This window comes from Cupressus sempervirens, chromosome 5, assembly GCF_028749045.1.
Source record: "Cupressus sempervirens isolate cs-2001-9-10 chromosome 5, ASM2874904v1, whole genome shotgun sequence".
Taxonomy (NCBI): domain Eukaryota; kingdom Viridiplantae; phylum Streptophyta; class Pinopsida; order Cupressales; family Cupressaceae; genus Cupressus; species Cupressus sempervirens.
In genome coordinates this window covers 815971414-815989225 of record NC_143122.1, presented here as the reverse complement: position 1 = coordinate 815989225, position 17812 = coordinate 815971414, and the positions used below count along the sequence as shown (strand labels likewise).

At 30.7% G+C, this 17812-nt stretch overlaps 1 pseudogene across 1 annotated transcript; it reads left to right on the top strand.

Annotated features, from left to right (window-relative positions):
* Nucleotides 1-14301: 14301 nt before the first annotated feature.
* On the top strand, nt 14302-15059 carry LOC149558399 (calcium-binding protein KIC pseudogene; annotated as a pseudogene). Its single transcript, XR_016365033.1, has one exon. The product of XR_016365033.1 is annotated as a calcium-binding protein KIC pseudogene (transcript).
* The last annotated feature ends 2753 nt before the right edge of the window (nt 15060-17812 follow it).

The window sequence follows — 17812 nt, the reverse complement described above, 5'->3', positions numbered from 1 at the left end:
AGGTTTTTTTAATTACATTTTTTTTGGTGAGCTTATCTTTTATTGTTATATCCTATTGTTAGATATAGCCTCAACATTGATCATGAATATAATATCATTTCTTCCTTCTTCCTTCTTGTTGTTCTCTTTTACACATCCAAATGGTGATGTGAGCCTAGATTCCTCTCTTTTCTGTACTTGCTTTCATGCATTCTTGTTTGATATCTTATCTACTAAGGATATGGTTTCTATTGCTTCCCGGGCTTGCCAAATGACCATGCTTATAGCATATTCTGCACAAGACATGAATGTTCTCATAATGCATTGTGTCTTGCCATTCTATTTACCACATTAGAAATAGATTCTAATGATATTCGATCACGAAAATTTTGTAGATCCACATTTACAAAGGCCCAATTATAACTAAACACCCCTTGTTATTTGGTGAATTTAGAAGTTGTCACTATTCTTTGTGGCAAGGAGCCCCATTAATCATCCTTAGATAATAGCAAACCTCAAACTCAAGCAGTAAGAGGTGATCCATTGTATCTTGAAAGAAGTCAAAAGTGACCCCTCATATATATGCACTCATTCAAAATTCTTCACAAAGAATTGTTTGTGACAAACAGAATCCTAAGTAACATATTTTCCCTCCTCGCTTGTATTTTCTCAAAGATGTAATCTTTGGAACAAGTCCTTTGGATATATCATCCACTTATCTTGAATATGTAGGACCATTACATTTCTCACTTATTGTCTACAAAGTCTCTCCCTTCTTCACTATGTAAATCTCCTCACATGGTTGTCTGATTTCTATTCTTTTTCTTCCAACACCACCTGCCATTAACAACATAAAACAAGAAACAAGAGCCATACATCTATTTTATCTTATAATTTCAATTAACTCAACAAGAAAAGTGATGTGAATATGTAATGAATAATAAAGGTTCACATGTATTTATGGGTATGAAATAGGGAGTGACAAGGATTGAAATCACCTTCAATTGACTGACTATTTCATGATTGACAAAAAGTTTGTCCTATGAAATTTTTTAGCCTACTTACAAGAATTTGTAAGCAAATGAATGAATTAACAAGTGTTGTGTGATCAGCTCAAGTCTCTTCCATGGGTGGTTTAGGGGGGAGGAAGTGTGGAAGGGGAGAAATGATGGCAAGCCTAGTTGCAGAATTTTGTAGAAGGAAGAGTGTAGTGGTATTATGACATAGCAAGATGGGAGAGGGCTCAATTTAGTCCAGCTATTTTTTATCCCCTTAGATTAGATTGGGTATTTGGTGTAGCATGTTGGATTTGATCAATAGTTGGGGTATATATTTCTCATCAACGGGATTTTGAAGAGAAAATGCTTATATATGAGCTTCTATTGTGGGGCACAAGCAATTTATTTCTTTGGATTTCAACATAAGAATTATATATCCACTTTCAACAATCTATTGTTATCCTATGAGCTTGTCTATGTTAAACAAGACTTTTTCAAAGTAGAGAAAGCTAGAATGCACTCTACAAAATAGAAGACTAGAGAATCTGTGACAAGTTCCTGATACAAGGACATTTATGAATTTGTACATACAGTCCTTTTATTGTAATGTTCAATTTCAATTAACAGAAAATAGTGAATGAGATCTTTCTCAACAATTGTACACAAGCTTATACCTTTATTGATACCCTAATTCTAAAACAAACTTTAGATCAATTGTTGACTTTGTCTCCTTATTCAATTATCAATTTCATTAACAATATACTTCTATTTTAAAGCTTTATCAAAGGTCATTTTTGTCATTGTTGCAAGATTCACCAACCAAACTTATATGATTTTTTTATCAGTACAAATAGCACCTTACAAAAAAAGAGACATTGCATATATGTACAAAGAGAAAAAGAGACTGTGTTACTTTTTTACTTTGTTAATACTATCAATTACTTATAGGCATTTTACAATACATAAATAGTACTCTTATGTATTACCCTTTGTCAAACTTATTAAGTGAGCCGATCTGTAGCAGTAAATGGAGAAGAGAATGTAGGGAAATAGAAAAGAAAATGAGATGGAAATTTTATATTCTTTATTAGGGCTAGAGAACACCTTAGTTTTCAATACCAATAATGTTCTAAATTTTCGTAAAGCATAGGGTCAGGCTCTCATCTTGGACATGGACATTCTGGGAGTAAATCTTATGGTCACTTACTTTAAAAAGTATTTTTTTGGCCTCAGGTCTGCTCAGCCAAGAATTCCTAGAAGACTAACCTAGAGAAATGGAACTTGTTTAAGAGAACTACCTAATGCGGGGTCTTAGAGACAATAGTGATTCATACTGCTTGTTCAATATTCATGGACAGAACTATGATCATAATGTATGTAATTTGTTGTAGAACTAGAAACTATAAAAAAATTGTCAAAGTAACTACATTAAACTACCTTACACGGGGTCTTAGAGACAATAGTGGTTTACATAGCTTGTTTCAATGTATGCAATTTGTTTTAGAACTGAAAAATGTCAAAAAGTTGTCAAAGTAATAATATTGGAAAGCTCACTCTTGTAGATTCGTTCCTACCGCATCATTGGCATAAATAGCTATGGTATCAGATTTATTAGAGACCAACTAAAATCCATTGCATCATCAACTTTAAGAAATTTCAAATCAAGGAAATAGTGATGGTATCAATGCTGGCAAAATATTTATTGCCTTAACAATCTATGCATGTGAAATATTGAAATAAAATGACTATGAGGTTTTTAAAGGGAAAAATTTTAAAATAATATCATTAGTTCATATGAAATGCAATTCTATATGTTTGAACCTACTGATAAAAAAGAGTCATTTCCAAGATTTAGTATGTGAACTAGTATTTCACCATTGAACAAGTGAATAAATGTTATTAGTTATCTAATATAAAGACCAAATTTGATCTAGATGGTAAATAACAATGGGCGTATTCATAGGACCATAACTCAGACTACTACAACAATTCCCTTTCCAAGTGAAATCACCAAAATTAAATTTCTCCTTTGCTATGAATAATCTATTACTTTTCAATAATTTGTAAACCTTATTACAAAATCTAGCTTGATTTTGTCCATCGCTACCTAAATAAGAGGATGTATGTTGCATAATCATTCAACCTAATTGCAAAAGCCTAGGGTTTTCCTCAAGATCACAAATTCCACTAAATTTATCTTACTTGTGAAGTAGGAAGTATGTTTCATGTTATCTACAAGAAAAAACATATCTTTCTAGGAGAATCCATTTGTAAAACAAAGAAAGATGAATTCATTTAAACATCTATTGTCTTTATTATAGACTTAGAAGAGGAATGTGCAGAAAGAAAATTATGATTCGCCTTAGTGTACAAACAACAACAGGAGGTAGGGTAAAAGACAGGCCTGAGCTTCTCACTATGCCTTAGCGCAGTCCACTTGATGAGAAAGAAGTGTGTCCAAAAAGAATTTGACTAGTTTTTAGTATTCACATATGATGTCAATATGTAAACATGATCAAAGTAAAGTATTGTTATAGGAAAATATTGTAGACAATTTTCACTGCATCGATAAAGCACAGTGGTGTTTTGTTCTTTCCCTTTTTCTCTCCTTATAATCTTCTTCTATGTTAACTTTTTGTTTGGTTGGAACACATATTTATATTCTAAATTCTATTAAAAGCTTACACCTCATTGCATGTAGAAAATGCATGGAGAACAAGTTTTATTTTTTATAGACATTGCATGCTTGGAAAATTGCAATAACAAACACACAACTCTCTTCCTTAAATGAGAAATGCCATTTTGGAAAATTTTATGTAATATTTGAAGTGACAAAGGAAAAACCACCGACCAAAAAGATAATAGCTAATAGGAAAATATTAATTTCTATATATGACATCACATAATTTCAACATATCTTGTAAACTATAGTCTTAACTCTGATAATTTAAAATGACACTATTTCCAATGAGACAATTATTACTTTGGAGAAGCTTGAAAACTTTAGTCTCCTGCCTTACAGCAAGGACTAATAAGACTTGGTAAATTATTATTCTATAAATTTTGGTTAACAAACTCTTTCTCTTAATCTTTATTATTTAGAACTTAATAAGTTTATATGCCTATCAATTTCCTAATACAATTCAAGATGTGAAGTGTTGCATTTTAATATGTGAAGTTGGTTGATAAATTGACAGTTTAACAATAACAGTTATGAAATTCCTATCAAGTAAATCTTAAATAAATATGTATAAAAGTCTTTTTAACAAAGGGTAGATTAGGGAAAATAAATTTCATTATTATTTGAAATTGAAATAACGTATAAAAAATATTATTGATTTTATTTTATTTTTAACAAATAGGCATTGGATACAAGTCATGTGGTCTCTCTAAAAGATAGATAATTATCATTGATTGCACATAAAGAAGGAGACTAGGAGGTTATGGTCAACAAAATATTGAACTTTGAATAGGAACAAGGAGAGATGCTAACTAGCCAAATATATAGCATTGCCCTGAAATTCTATGGGGGGAATTGGAAGGGACACTAAGTGAGCTAATGGCCACTGAACAAAAGGAGAGATGCTAACTAGCCAAATGTATTGCATTGCCCTAAAATTCTATGGGAGAATTAGAAGGGACACTAAGTGACCTAATGGCTATTGAAAAGTCTGGCTCTCAAGTTTGGTTGAGTTGGGATTCCTATGTATATGGTAACTGATTCCCATACACAATCTTCCATTTCCTCTTCATGCAATTGGTTGTGCACATCTCATACTTCATTTTTGTATCCTATACTATAGTACTTCTCCTCTATTCTATCCATTTATCTTGCCAAACTATTTGACACCTCTCTATTCTATTCATTCATCTTCTTCAACTAGAAGAAGACACCTCTTCCCAAGCCTTCCAAAGGTAGGGACTAGTGCTCAACAGATCCCTTGTTGATAAGATAGTTGTTTAGTACAACATTTTTATAATGTTATTAAATGTAGTTTATTATTATTAGTCCCTGCCTATATATAGGCAAGGAACTAATGTTCCCGGTGGCACCTATCTATTAATTTATAATCTAAAAACATTTCAATCTCTAATGTTTAAAAAGATCTATTTTTAAAATCAATTTTTATGTGTTAATTTCTTTTTTCTGATTGGATGAGTCTAATTTCCCAGGGGTTTAACTGTTTTGTAAATTTTTAAAAATAATAGAAATTCGGATCTCTTTAGAACATTCCATTTTTCACTCTTATCAATTGAAAAGAAAACATAAAAATTAAACAGTGGCAGTGACTGACTACAATTAGGCGGAACTATGTAAAGGGTTTCATCTTCTAGCAGATCCGCAATGGGGTTTGATTATTGTCAAAAGTCCGAGGAAAAATTCTACAATTTTAGGGGTGGAATCTTTGACAGATTAGGAAATAGAAGCAGTGGTGCAAGAAGGAGATTTAGACGGCGACGGAGCTTTGAATTAGCATGAATTTTGCATTTTGATGGTTCACCTTAGCCCTTCTTTCATGGCTAAGGCTGAGAATTGGCTCGAGGAAGCCCTGCTCGATGAATTGGAAGAAACTCTAAAAGATTGTAAATCTTAAAATATAGAAAACGATAAATTTGTTTGCATGGTATTTTTCTCTCTTCCTTTCATTCCTGTTTTTTGAGATGTGGATGGTAACATCTGCATCAAAAGCTGCATAAGGAGTTTTTTTGTCCTAAATTGAAGAAAGCTTATAAAAAAAATTATATACAAAATGAATAGCAATCTAGAAAGAGACTATACAAGATACAAAATAAGATATTGCATCACCGAGATCATCAGAGAATCAATTTTGGAGAGTTAACATCAGCTAGATAATACCCTGGTCAGTTTGTAATCAAATGATGGGGTATAGACTTTGCATATGAATTGTTTGACAAAATCTCATTGACAAATGTGACTCCATAGACTAATGATTACTGGATTTGCACATTGAATTCTTAAAAATACTTTAGAAAATTTCAACTACATATGTTTTAGAAACTTATAGAAGATATGGTTGAACAAATCAAAGGGATTTCATCTCATCAAATCCATTGACAACAAGATTCACCGAAAATGGATTGCTGAACAAAATTTGTAGAAGCCTTCAAAAAATGGATTGATTGATATGATTATACATGTGAAATCATAAAGAAAAATTCCATATTGTTTAATGGAAGGCTTCAGAATACACGACGCACCCCAATTGTTTAATAAAATGCCTATAAAGATGTTGCATTGGGAGATACCATGAATGCAAAATATCCCCATTACAAGTTTATTGAAAGGATTTAGAACCTCCAGAGAAATAAAATTGATAGCGGTCAATCCAAATTTCACAATGGGGTCATTGTGGTCAATCCAAATTTCAAATAATACAAAACTGTGGAACCATAGATGATGACACTATGAACTGTTTGATGGAATGCCTCAATTAGATGCTGCAACTTCTGCAAAAGTAATGAACCTAATGTGAAAGCTTCAAAGCATAGAGACACTATTTTATGGAAAGGTCTCCAAATTTGTAAGCAAATGTAATGGCACAAACAGTGCCAATTTCTTAACATTTGTCAAAAGCCTACTACGATACAATGAGAGCTTTGGAACGAGATATTAACATATATCAGCGGGTGAAGCTGAATATAAAATAGGGAAGCATAGATAATGTTTTTGAATTGTTTGTTAGAAAGCCTAAATGACAACGTATTTAATTGTCGGACAAAATGCTTCGGAGATGTCATCTTAGGGAATGAAAGGATATAATCAATTGTCAAAATATACACAATTGATTTGTCCTGAAAGGTTTGAGAAACTTCAAAATACTGGCTACACTAAAATGGGAAGCTTTCAAGCAAAATAAAGGGTTTTGTTCGCCGGTGGATCCAGAACGGGGTTTGATTACCATCAAAATTCTAAGGAAAAATTATGCTATTTAAGGGGTGAAATCTTTGACAGATTTGGAAATAGAAGCAATGGTACAGGAAGGAGATTTGGGAAATGATGGAGTCTTAAATGGTTAGGCCCGTAAATCTAAAAAGGTGAAGAGAAGTTGAATAGTTGTGTGATTGTAAGGCTTCATGTCTCAACAGTCTCTGTTGTGAAGACCAATCAACACAATCATAGACAGTAGCATCCTTTCTTTTGTATTTCGAATCTCAGAGCACAACTAGACCCTTGAAAGATTTCAATTTCACCAGACTATTTCAGCAACACTTTGAATGAATAATATTTTCTAAACCTGAAACTAAGCTTACAATATGTTTATTAAAATCACTACATTATGATAATAAAAAACAACCTATAAATAATATTAAAAATTTAAACTCTATTAATATATTAATTTCTAATTTTACAAATTGGAAAAAATATTTTAAAAATGAAACCATTTTTCTTCCTATTTTGAATTGAAGTATAAAAAAGTTGAGGAAACATTTATACATCAAATAAAAATGCATATCTTACCAAATGGGCATTTAATATATATCCACGTGGATTTCTATTGATTTAATACCATGCCCAAAAAAGTATGCCTCTCAAATTAAGTCAACATTATAGCACTCACTAAATCATTAGATATTTGTACCTGCTAGCAGTGCCCATTTGCCATCCTTCCAGACACCAACTATTGAATGGGTCCTCAATCAATCTGTACGGAACCACTCTCCACTATCAACAGATCATTAGAATTTTCTAAAATTATAATAGAAGTTATAAATTGAGGAATTGTTGTTAGTACACTTTAAGTATAAATGAGCTATTTATTCAATAGACAGGGACTCTAGCTCTTCTAGAACTCTTGTTTATATTTGAATACGAATCTGAAAATTTTTTTCGAAACCTTTAATATAATTTATCCCATAACCTTTAAACAAAATTACTAATTTGTACAGCGCAAAATATATTCTACATGGTCGTATTGAGACATTTTGGTCTTAAATTTTTGAACGATCAAAATTCCTCTACAATTATTCTTCTACATAATTTACATCTTCAAAATAAAATCATTGAAATTTAGTTAGATGGTCAGAGTTGACCTTCATTCCTGAGAATAAATTATACAATAAATGACACGTCAAGATGAGGTGGCCAACACTCATCTTCCACTGACTCCGTGAACCGACGTATATTCAGAGAAGATAGAGCGATGGCAGTTTCCGGGAAAATCCGAGCTTGTGGGGAAGTTGGAACTTTCTACAAGTAGCCATTTTTAAGCTCCCGTTTGGTCGTCTTGACAAATTATTGCAAATTCTTCCAAGCGGAGTTGAAATCTGCAATTTCCTCCATATTTCTCATATTTAGCAGTTCACGATTTCTCATCAAGCGGGCAGTGCACAGGCTATAAAATTCCCCACCACTTCTATCAATTCACAGTTAAAACCTGCAAAACCTACAAATTCTTTCCTGCCACCTTTCTTTAGGGACCTTCCATCTGCCAGTTTCACATCTCAAATGATCCATGCCTCAATTGAAAAGAAAGAAGAAAAATGTTGTTGTTTTGGAGCTTGGATTCTTTGACGGATTCAAAACTCCAAGCGATAGTGTAGGAAGGGGATTTGGATTGTGACAGGCTCTCAATAAACATGAATTTTGTGTGTTCATGATTAGGTTGAGCCCTTCTTTCATGGATGAACCTAAGAAATGCCTTGAGAGGACTCTATTTCATGAATTTGAAGTAACACTGAGATACTATAACAACTAAGATGGATTTTTGTTTGCCCCTGCATATTGGGTGTCATTGTATTGGGTCATTGGAAAAATGATGATGATTTGTTTTAACGACGGTTCATTTCTTATGATGTTGATGTTTTTATATTTAATAAAATTTGATCTTCAATGAGTTCATTTGGAGCCATTCAACATCACCAACAATTCAAAGATCAAATAATACATTGCAAGTTTTTGAAATTTCTCTCATACATAAATTTGGGCCATCCTCTTCTCTTAACAAATTTTGTTAGGAATTAATCTAAGAAGATGAAGGATATGAAGATGACAAACAAAAAGATGATGAAGAGTGGAAAGAGAAGACAATGATAAAGAGATTATACATGCATGTAAACGCAATAGCTTCAAACAAGGAAAAATCAATCTCTAAACTTTATAGTTGTATTCAAAATTAATAGGATAATGTTTTTTTACATCTTGCTAGCTATTTTAACTTCATTCACAAGGAATTGGTACATAAATCACAAGCAAAATAGATTAGTAACAATTAGATAAGGGCTAAACATTTGTTAGTTATAGATATTTATATATTTCTATAGATAATTATGTTTTATGGATAGATTGGGTTTTCATTATCTTTATTTAGAATGTTTTATAACAATAAATATCAATTTGTGTAAAATAAATATATGAAGCTTTGGTAGCAAAGGAAAAAGTTGCATTGCAATATATTAAACACTAGTTAAATCTAAAGAAAAGTCAAGGAATAGGAAGCTCAAGAGTGTACTAAAGGTTGCACTGATGAACTGTAGGAAGTAAGAAGTAAGATGTAAAGAAGAGAGTAAGTGGATAATTCTTTTCATGAGCCAATAAATAAGTTGTAAATGGTGGCAAAAAACCATATAAGGTTCTAATAATATCAAAGAGTGTAATATATAGGTGCACGTATTGTTGTGAGAGGCAAGAATCATGGATATGTTGTGGTTTAAAAATGAACAATACATCCATTGTACATATACATGAAATCAAAGGAATAAATATAATAATTAGTTGCATGCTAGTGTAGAAGTCAAACGAATATAATCACATAGGTGTAGAAAAATGTTGATTAGCGATGGGATCTAGTATCATCAAGCTTAAACCATTGTTAAGGTCAAGTGTAAATGGTTGGATGATTTGTCATGATATTGACATGTTTTGCACCTAGGAAGTTGATATTTGAAGTTATGTAGGTAAATATGGGTATCACTTGCTACACACCTCTTTAGGTACATATATCAATTTGGATAGCTTGTATTATTAGTTATCTTAAGTGGTTTGAGTTTGCCTTTTTGGATAACAAATCTCCATTATTTCAATAAGAGGTGGTTTATGTATAGTAGAAAAAAATATTGTTATGGATGTTGTGATTATGATGTTGTATTTGACATCTCTTAGAGATATAGTGTTAAGTGATTTTGTCTAGAAAGAATATTGTACAATACTACCTTACCTCAATGCTTTATTCTATTTTAGCATCTATTGGATGTTATGCCATCTTTACCCATAAACATCTCATGTGTGGTATGTGATCTATTTTCTTAATTTTATTATTAAAGATATTATATATGTGCATCTTATTAGTATATGACATAATTCTAATTCTCTTACAATGGAATTCATCAAGAGTTCATTGTTAAGATTTTGGGCAATAATTGAGTTTCTTGTAGATGTTTCACGATGAACCATTGTGGTTGATGACATCAAAAATTCACTCAAATGAAAAGTGAAGGTTGTACCAACTATTTCTTAACCTAAGATAGTGACTAGTATGTGGAGCCAAAGTTGTTATAGGTCATGCCATCTTTAAAACCATCTTTACAATAATGTGTATTTTGATGAATGTAGTATAAAACTAATTTTTTATTTAATTTTAATGTGTGTGTAGATTAATGGTAAGGGTAGAGAATCCACATTTTTAATCCCCACTATCTATATAAATAGTAATTCTTAATATTTATTTTAATTTTCAAATTAAATTCAATAAAAAAAATAAAAGCTCAATTAAAATGATCAAATAATCATTTAAATTAAATACACTATAAATAATTATTGTACTAATTATTTTTTATCTATATAAACCACCCAAATTTAATTTATCAAAAAAGTAAACATACTAACAATAATAATCTAATATGCGATATTCCTATCAAGATTCAATTGTGTACTTTATTTAGTCAAACTTATCGACCCATGTTTTATGAGTAGTGGTTCACATGATCCGTCTCTCGTTAGAATGAATGAAACACTTATCACTCATTACATCTACGTGATGCCCACAAAGACAAAGTACAAGGACTTCTCTAGAAGTCATACACTCATCCCAGTCCTATTCTAGGTCGAGCATGCTTAACTATAGAGGATTTTTCATAGAGAAAGTCTCAATCATCTCTTATGATGTTGGTTCCATTCAACCGATCCTTGATCTTGAATAAATTGTCCACAAAATTTTTAACTTCACTAAGAAGACAAGGGCCTATTGACTTGGACAACTTTTCATCTACAAAGTCATTTTAGCTACTTGAAAAGAAATGTACGAGCCTTATGTTGAATCTCTTTAGCTAAGAGGTGAGGGTTATCCCTACTTTCAAGTTTGGACCCTTGACATTTTCTTGAAGAACCCTTCTACTTCACCAACAAACTAATAACCTATTAGGGGAAAGGACTTAGTCACCATCATGGGATCTAATAATCTTGACCTTTTTGTTATGACTCCCCAATTATTAATATTAAAGGAGCCCCAAAATGATAACATGTGTACTAATATCCGATCTCCTTTTATCTTTTGGTTGGTAAACTAGCCTATTTGCATACCACAATTGGGACATTTTGTAACGTCTACTAAAACATTTAGCCATAAGTATTGACATTTTTTAGTGACCAACTAATGGTGTAAGAACATAGTGGATATTTAACAATAGTAAACATTAGCTTTAAACAATCAACTCACATAATCCAGCATACTATTTAAGATATACAAATATACAAAGTTAAGATGTGTAGTTGCTAAATTCTTTCCCCAATGATATAAGTTTTTTAAAAACACAATTCAACATTCTTATGCATTCATGTGAGTGCTAATATTACTTTAACACTAACAAATCAAATCAAAAAATTTAAAAGATTATATGAAATTTCAAATGTTTATATCTTTTTCTAATTTTTCATTATTTTATAAATCACATTTTTATTCATTCTATTAGTCCATGCTATTTTCAGTAGGGGAAAATATTAATTTTTTTCAACAAAAAATACAAATATTTTCTAACAACTTCATCTTGCATTAATGAATGTATTAATTACAACTTTATCTTTTCCACATTTGTGACAAGTTGATAAGATACTTTCTTTTCAATCAATTTATCTTCCACCTACACAACATGTCTAATCAATATTAATTATTACAATCTATTAAATATTTTTAATTTCTTATTTTAAATATATTTATTATTAGTTTTACATTGATGCTTTTTTTTACTATTTGATATGACTTGTGCCTAATGTATAAGTTATATATATATATAATAAATGTCTTTTTTATATAATTTCAATATGTTATATCTTTGTATTTGAATTTATATTTTTTTTAAAATTTTGCTTTTTTAATAAAAGTAGTTAAATTATCACTATTATTTTACTTTTACAAAAATAAATTATACCAATATTATTTTTTAATTATATTTTATAATAGTGTTTGTAATATGTATAATTGATAAATGTTACAATTTATAAATTATATCATTTTTTATTATTAATATTTTTTATTTCAACAATTTATCATTTAGTTGAAATACATTTAAAACTTAAATATTTATTTTAATATTAAATTAATAATTATATTTTATATCAAAAAAATACTAAAAAAATAACCACAAAAAAGAAATTATTCAATTCTAAAATATATATAAATTATTATTAAGTTTTTATATATAATGATCAGTAAGAGGCCGAAGTCAAGATTAATTATTATGTATTATTATTAATTATTATTTTTATTAAGCACGGGTAGATTTGAACCGAAGACCTCTTTGATAAGAGGCTCACAATTTACTATTTTGTTGTAGGCTCTTGCCTATTAAATAGTTATATTTTATTTCTTATTTATTACATCATATTTATTCATTAACATCAAATTTATATGTATTACATCTATTCATTATTTATAAATTTACATATTAAATTATATAGATATTATTGTATAATTAAAAATTACTTAATTTTATGAAAAATTTGGAAATACAAAACATTAAATAGTAAACCTTCTCTAATTGTGTAAAATCAAACAATTAGTTTTACTTATAAAATACTTTTATATTTCAATACATTTCATTTTTTCTTATAGAAATGTGAGTTTTAATATAAAAATTAAATTCTTAGTTTCATTAATTAAAATATAATATATTTTAATTTTTTATTATAAGTATGATTTTATTTCGACTATTTGTTTTATTAAGAAAAATAATTATATTTAATTATCTCTCTCTCACACAGAGACACAACTTATGTTGGTATCACTCTATCTTACTATTTTATCTCTCTTCCTCTTCCTCTTCTATATTATCTATCCTTTTTTCCTTTGCATATATATTTATGTTGTTATAATTCTATACTGCTATTTATCTCTATCTATATCTCTATCCTAATTTTTTTGTATGCTTAAACATATAATGTGATACTCCAAATGCTTCATCACTTCTTCAAGTTCTATAATTCAAATATTGGTATGTATATCTTTTCTCATTGCACATAATTTAAGTTGTCAATGTAGAAGGTGCAAATTTGTCTAAATATTGATCGTAGTATGATATTAAGTACTTAGTGCCATATTGGAGACTTTGGCCTCTTATTCTTGGGCTTAATAGCCCAAAAATATAATAATATATAGCACAAGAACTTAACAACAAAATATGAGCCATCATATTAGATCACAAGCTCATTTCTAGGACGAGAATTTAACAACAAAATATGAACAATCCTATCAGATCACAAGTGCATTTCTAGGCAAAAATTAATGCATTTACAATGTTAATTTAGATTCTCACTCATCTACACCTCTACAACCATTATGCATTAGGCAGAAACTATGATGCACTGCGTCCCTTGTTCTTATAATGCATAAACTTCAAAAAAGTTTATAAAATTTTTTTTGACCGATATAATTGTTGGTCAAATTGTGCCAGATTTGTCCCGAGGAAAAATTATATCGACAACTCTAGATGAGGTGGCCGGCACAAATCCCCTGTATACCACTAACTTTGTCAACTGACGGATATTCGAGAAGATCCATCAAAGGCAACTTCCAGGAAAATCCGAGCTTTGGTTGCAAGTTGGAAACCGTCTGCAAACGCCCACTTTTAAACAGCCATTTGGTCGCCTCCTGACAGATTCTCGCATTCATTTAACCCGTGTTGGACGGCTGGACGGCAATTCAGCAGTTTCCTTCCAATTTCTCATATTTTTACAGCCCATGATTTCTCTGAAGACGGACGGTGCGCACGCTATAAAATTCCCCCCATTTGAAGAATTACGCAGTTCAAGTATTTTGGAGAATTCGATTGAAAGTTCCAAGCTTCGATTCAGCGCTTCAATCTGGAAATTTTAATGGCGGAGTTCCAGGATTTCTTGCCAACAATGGCGGAGAAATTGGGGGGAGAGGATTTTATGGCGGAATTGTGTAATGGGTTTCGGCTTCTAGCAGATCCCCAATTGGGCGTGATTACTTTGGAGAGTCTGAGGAAAAATTCTGCCGTTTTGGGGTTGGATTCTTTGATGGATTCAGAGCTCCAGGCGATGGTGCAAGAAGGGGATCTGGATGGTGATGGGGCTCTTAATCAACATGAATTTTGTGTGTTGATGATCAGATTGAGCCCTTCTATCATGGACGAGGCGGAGAAATGGCTTGAGAGTGCTCTGCTTCAAGAATTTGAAGAAACCATACGGCACTGTAAAAATTAGAGATGGATTTTTCTCCACCCTGCACATTGGCGGGTCACATTGTAATGGGTTATTTGGAAACAAATTCAAAAAAAAAACCAATGAGGGTTTTTACACTTGTGTTCATCCAGAAATCTGTATTGTCATGTTTTCCGAGCAAATTTTGTGAAAGAATTAATCTAAGTAGATGAAGGATGGAAAGACGAAGAATCTGAAGATGTTATGATTAGATTGCGGCCTTTTTTCATGGATTGGCTTCAGAGAGTTCCGATTCAGTAATTTGAAGAAACCATAAGAAACTGTAACAATTAAAGATGGATTTTTGTGTCCTCTGCTTAATTAGTGGCAGCTCATTGTACTGGTCGATTGGAATATTTTCCCAAATTGAATTAGCCAGACATATCGTTTGTCTTCTTCTCCTCAAATTTTGTTAGTAGTTAATTTACGAAGACAATGGATAGGAAGAATAACCAGAAGATGAAGAAAAGAAAGGTAAGACTGACGAATCTATTTACATGTACTAAAACTTCAAACAAAGAAGATTCAATTTGAAAATTTTATGGATGTATTAAAAATAACTATAAAAGCGGTGGTTTTTAGTATAATATTATGGATAAATCATTCATTCGTAGTATATGTTTAAGAAATAAAATGACCAGCATATTGACAATCCTTTCTTCAATATCAAAAACAAATTTTCCAAAACACTGAATGAGATATTATCTAACATAGAATTCCAACTACTAATAATGAAAACAGAATTACTAAGAGCCCCCATATTTTTTCCTTACTAAAACCCATATTAACATATATACTTTAACTATCAACAACATATCTATTGTAATCACTTAACCAAAAAATATAAGAGTTTTGAAGACCCATCGACTAGATCAAGTAGTTAAAAGTTGGCATATATCAGCAGGCCGAAGTCTACAGCATAAAACATAATGTAAAATAAAACAAATGCCTAAACTTTTGTCATTTCCTTTCCTTTCTTCGCCAGCAAAACTTTGGCCCAATCATCAGTAATGAAACCATTTAATTTCTCTGAGTCATCCTAACCAAGGCCTTCCTCTTCATTTCCCTATGTAACTATTGGAGAGTGGTAGCAACAACTTGGGTCACCTTCAATGCAATGAACTGAGCATTGAGGGCCTTCGTCTCCCATTTAGTGTCTTTAACCAAATTAGACAATTATTGTCATCCAACACAATTTCCTTTAGCCACCTCTGATGCCTAAACATACATCACACTAGAGTTGGTAGAAAATATATTCTTATACTTTTTATCCATCCTCTCAGGGGAGGTAGTTGTCATCAGCGAGGTATCGTCACAAGGGAGGTACTATGGACATGTGTTTGTTAGCTAACAAACACATGTGTAGTGTCCTAACTAATCACCTTCTTTTTCTTAATTTTTGCCTCCTCCAAAGTAGAGTTATTATCCTCCATCCCCACTTGATCTGTGTCCTCTTTCTTATTTTCCATTCTCCTCTTCTCATTCCCCTACTTCTCACTGGCTTCTGACTCCATCTCCTACTCACTAATCTCCAAATTTCTATAAGCCTTTTGTTTTTGTATAGACCTACTATTGGCTAGCCTATACAATCTCCTCCATGACCACCATCATTGTCATCTTCAGAATCAACTAAGTCAATTTTTTATTGTTCTTATTTTTATATGTCTTGGTAGCAATTATAATTTTATTAGCAAGCAATTAATCGAGAAGTATAAATACAAGCAAAACACAGTAAGAAGAATTAGATAATAGGTAAATATTTATAAGTTTTATATATTTAAAGATCGTTTATAAATAAATATGCTCTACATTTAAAATAATATTGTTGTGGATATTAGTGAGCTTGATTTTTTATTATTTTATGAATGGATATTGATGTTTTTGAACTTTTAGTATCAAAAAGAAAAAAGTACTTTAGATGATATTATACGTAGTTAAGTCTTAAGAGAAGTCAACAAAACAAGTTGCAAATTTTAATGAAGAACCAAAGAAAGTTCCACTGATAGAAAATGTTGCAATATATAGGCATCCATATTGTTATGAGAGGTGAGAATGCATATAGTTTAAATAACACATAGTAAAGCTTGATTCCTAGGCTAAAAGAGTTAAGTAGTTAAAGTTGACTTATTTTTTCAAACATAATTTTGACCTTAGCTTGTGATGTTTAAGAATGGTTCTAAGAACCATAGAAGTGTGATAATATTGAAAATACTTAATATACACTCTCCATATACATGGAATTAAAGGAATACCTATAATAACTAGTGACATGACATATAATTTATGACAATGAATGAGGACTTACTATAATATAATATGCATTAGCTATCATCAACTATAAATGGTTGGATGATTGGTGACATCACATGTTTAATAATTTAAAACAATCATGTAAGTTGACTTCTTCTCATGTTTTAAGGAAAAGTAATCTCACTGATAGATGGCATGTTTTTTACATAGGGTATTTTAATGTATAGAGGTAAATGTGGATGTCACTTGTTGTCAACATGCCTTTAGTTACATATATAGATATGGATAACTTGTATAACCAGGTATTTAGATGATGAATTGACCTTTTTTAATTACTTCTTTATTGTGTGAATAAGAGGTGGTTTATGTAGAGAAGGAAAAAAACATTGTAAACATACTTTGAATATGATATTGTATTTGAGATCTCTTTAAAATAGAATGTAAAATGACTTCTTAAAAGAATATTGTACAATAATACCTTACTTCAAAAGTTTGTTCTACTATTACACACACACACACACACACACACACACACACACACACACCTTGTGTGGGATGAGTATGCCAAAGATATTTGAAAGGTTTATTAAGAAAGTATAATTTTTTTATACATTTGCGTGTTTAATAAGACAAATTTAAGATTAATTCTAACATATCAAATGACTAAGATATGTATATCATTTTAAAGCTAGAAAATTATATAATAAATAGTATATATCACTACAATGAGTGCTAGGTATTCCATTCACAATTTAATTCGTAATAGTAATATCACATTTGACTTGTTGTGAGAATTATATCCTACTTATTAAGTAATTTAAAATCAATTAGTATGATATTTATTAATTGATTTTCTTAAAAATAACTTAGAAACTAAAATAATTATATAAACTTCAAAATATTGCAACTT